The sequence below is a fragment of the Pinus tabuliformis genome, chromosome J, assembly GCF_031772625.1.
Source record: "Pinus tabuliformis cultivar Carrire ecotype Pingquan chromosome J, CPIR1, whole genome shotgun sequence".
NCBI classification, from domain to species: domain Eukaryota; kingdom Viridiplantae; phylum Streptophyta; class Pinopsida; order Pinales; family Pinaceae; genus Pinus; species Pinus tabuliformis.
Window position 1 is genome coordinate 240,406,650 of NC_142295.1, and position 4,775 is coordinate 240,411,424.

A 4,775-nucleotide genomic window follows, 5' to 3' on the forward strand; every position below is an offset into this window, starting at 1 on the left:
ATCAACAATCATCTATAACATGGTTAAACATGGTCACAAAGTATTATTGTCACAATGGTCAATCATGGTCACAATGATCAACCATTGCAACATGGTTAACCATAGTCAATATCATCGCATAGTCAACCATAATCATCACATTGAACATAGAAAACATGATCAACCATAATCAACTATAGTCAACTTCATCAAACTTAGTCAACAATGTTGAACTATGCTTGACACAACTAAAAAATGGTTAACCATGGTCACCATATTCAATTGTGGCCACCATGATCATCCATGGACATCCAAGGTCAACCACTTTGTCAAACATAGTCAACAAGCTCAACCATATTCATTTATTGTTAACATTACCAACCATGATCAATCATGTTCACCCACAGTTAATCATGTTCTTATAATCACATCCATGGTCAACTCAAGCTGACCATGGTCAAACATGCGCAAGAAGTTCAACCATAGTCAACCATTCTTAAGATGGTTATTAATGGTCAACCATATTTAACCATAATTGATCATTGTCAATCCTTGTCACCAATGACCTACCATGGTCATCTATGGTCAATCCTTATCAAACCTTGGTCAACCATGGTCAATCCTCATCAACCTTGTTAACCATGGTTAGCCATCATCAACCATTATCAACCATGGTTGACCCTCTTTAACCATCATTAACAATGGTCAACACTGGTCAACCTTAGGCAACCATATGTTGACCATAATCAACCATAATCAACTTTCTTTAACCATAATTAACCACAATCAACCATATGTTGGGAATTGTCAATCATAATCATCCTTAGTTAGCAATAGTCAACCATGGTACATCATAGACAACTTGGGAAACTATGGTTAACTAAGGCCAAACATGGTTAAACCATTTTCAATAATGGTTTGCGTAGTCAACATGGTTAGTAGTGTTTAACCATGGGAAACATGGTTGAATGTGGTCAACCATAGTTAACATGGTTAGCCATAGTCAACGACAACCATTTGTAGGTAAACATTGACAAGTTTGATCGACCATATACACTCATAGTCAGTCACATCATGGCCATAGTCAATCATGTTTGACCAATCCTAGTTGTGGTCAAAGATGGTCGAACAAACTTAGCCATGAGCATATATGGTCAAACATTATCACTCATTGTCACCCATGTTCAACCATAGATAACCTTAGTTATCCATAGTCAACCATGGTCATGGTAATCTATTGTCAACCATAGTCAAATTTGAACAACCCATTCTCTTCCCATTCCTCATGGCCAACCATGGTTGGAATGGTCAAACATTTTCAACCAAGGTCTTCATAGTTGAACATGGTCAACCATGGCTATCCATTGTCAACATGGGAAACCATAATCTATCATAGAAAACTATTGTCAACCATGGCCAAATTTGTCAAACCATGTTCATCCATGGTCAACATGGTCAAACCATGGTCATCATGCCCAACTAGAGTCAATCATGGTTGACCATTGTCACCCATAATCAAACATGGACAACCATGCTCAACTGTAGTCAACCATTATCAATCATAATCTATCATAGTCAACTATAGTTTGATGTGGACAAGCATGGTCATCCATAGTCAACTATATGTTGACCATAATAAACCATTGTCAAACGTATCTTGAATAAATTTAACCATAGTCAATAATTATTTACTAATATTCCCCATGCACACTGGCCATCAACTAGCACAACCAAATTAGTAAATGTGGTTGATATATAATAATCGACAACATTTTTCATTTTCTATATGCCAATCAATGTATGAAAATTGACATTGATTGACATATATCAACCACATTTACTAATATAATTATGTTAGTTATTATTTTTACATTGGAAAAACAAAACTTAGAGCAACCATATTATGACAATATGTTAGGTAGACCTCCCTATTCTGTGTATCATCTTGGTATTTTTGCAACAAAATGGCCATGCCACCTCTCATATTTATACGGTATATTTATTATGAACAAGGTATTTCGATTCAAAGTGGACGGTTAGAACTTCTGATGATAATGGGCACTTGTATCATTTTTTTGGAATCCTCTATGACTTATTTCTATTATTTCAATCAATTTTAAATTAGAATTATCGTTTATAACGAGGTAGCAAAATAATTTTGTTGTTTAGATTATGATATCATTTTGTTTTTTAATCTCGGTTAGAATCTAGTTATTTGAGATTAAATTATAATTATAGCTTTATTATGATTTACCAAAATATTTCTGTGGTTTAAGTTGTGATACTAGTTATTTGTGTTTAAATCCTAATTTCGGTCGTTTGGTTTATTTGGAAGCTCAATTTTAGTCTATGATGACGACTTAGAAAGGATTAATGGACATTAAAATGGTGTTGTCTACCGCGTCGTTAATTTTATTTGGATGGCCCGTTAATGAGGGTGGTGGTATAAGAGATATATTAGAATGCTGTTGTTTACAGAGTCGTAAATTTTATTTTGAAGACTAAAAATCGTTGTAATATGGTATTTTTTTTAAATGACAGTAGAAGTGTTTGGATAGTATTTTTGATGGCAGAAATAAATTCAATGCCAACAGAAATCTCTAGATACCCAAAATCTCGAAGAAATTTGACATTTATAATTTGGATTTCAAAAAATTATTGCCCTGTTCAAATTTCCATTATTTCCCTAAAAAAAATGCCTCGTTAGACTATAGATATTAAAATTACAAATTGACAACAGATAAGTGTTATGGAATATCCTAAATGTTGACCAACAGAAGTGGATGGTTTAACTCTAACTACCCCCGAGGAAATAATTAGTTAGAGATTTTGTCGTTTATTGCACACTTATTAACATTGAGACTCGTGACATGTGAGGTCAATATCAGTGCTATCCATTGTCACCACAACGGCGAAAGCTATTTCCACCTCTATTGATACATTAATGCGATGCCTTATAGTACAGATCCCTCCCGCGATCCCTCCTCCTTACGTCATTGCCATCGCGGCCCCTCACACTGTGCATCCATGCATGCGATGGCATGTTACATCTCACAAAAATCCAGCAACCCGATGTTTCTGCCAGTCTAGCTTGCTCACCTCCATTGCAGCGACGACCTACGGGTATTAATGGCATTTAATGGCATTTGATGTTTTAAACATGTCACATTCCACCATCATATTTTCCATGGATTAATGCTTCCAATATTAATGGATTTTATCCGTTCTTTCGCCCAATTTTGGGTATTACACCTGTTTTGGGATAATGCCACTTAATTTATTCAAGCTCACATCCAGTTTCGACAGCTTCTGAAGTTTTCCAAGCTCTCTAGGAACCTGCCCATGAAACCTGTTTCTGCTCAAATCCAATATAACCAAATCTTGGAGCTCACCCACATCACTAGCAATCGAACCATTGAACAAATTCCCAATAGAACACGGGGGAACAAAAGTTACAGAGGGTAGGATCACGCACTGTATGCAGCGTTGCCTCCCCGTCTACTTTGAAACAGGTATTTCTCGGTTAATTTTCTATTATGTAAGAGAAACAAGAAATCCGCCATAGATTTGAACTATTTACCATTAATTCGCCCCATGCATCACCTTGCAGTCAGAAAACTTATGCCTATATGCTGCTATTTTCCTTTTAAAGGAAATAATCTGTGGAATTTTCTATCGATTTGGAAGAAATTTGATATCGATTTGAACTAATTTGCTAATCCGAAAATAGGCAATATCCTCCTCCGTAAATTCCCCCTTTACCCACCATTCAAACAGAAAATTCTTGTTATTTTGTTGTTGCTTTCATGTAGAAGAAAGAAATTAGCTTCTCACGAGTCATTTACTGATGTGTGTGTGCTCTATTCTTTTTGTTTATGTTATACTTATTAAGAAGAGTTACACCCTCCAAAATTCTAATTTGTAAGATGATAGATATAGGTTCATATCTGACTAGATAAGGATTTATCAGGACTTTACCAAGTTGATCAACACCTAGGTTGACCCAAGCACAGTGAAAAGTAAATTAATAATAATAACAAGTAATATGAATAATTATTTTGAGTTTTTGACATAATTTATTTGGTAAAATATTATGAAGTTTTTAGTTTTATTCTTAAATTAATCCACATTCAAGTTAGGGTATGTTTAATATACCTATATATTGCTCTGTTGTTTAGCCTATCATGTCTTCAAACCACAGAAACGTCTGAACAACAACGAAGTCACCAGTGAAACAAGTATTGGCAATATGTTTTGCAATAAAATATTTTATAATATTCTCAATTTGGCAGTACCCAGAAAACCAGGAATCGGAGGGGGATCGAGATAGGCGCAGAGGGGGATGGGAATAACGTGCTTGTATCGATCCCAATATATATGATTACGTTAAGGCTCTTTACTTCAATTAATTAGTCCGACCAATACAAAAAACAATTAACTCATTCGCTTCAAACCTATAGGGAACGCGCGAAGAGAAGTCATGAAAATCTCCAGTAATTGCCATCAACAATAAAGATGAAAATCTAAAAGTGCCAATTTATGGAATTTATGAGAAATATGTCACTGATACAATATATCACCGCCTCCAGTGAGCGCAACAATATTTTGGAAGTGTATATCAATTTCATGCAGCAAAAACAATTAGAAGTGGGTGGTAATGCTCGTATACTTGGTTCAACACTAGGAATACTACCTATTGTACAAAGTTAAAACACAGTGATATTCTCCCATCACTTCGGCTTTGTTTCTTCTGTGTTACTCTTGGACGAGTTAGTTGTGATGAAGAAGAAAATGGG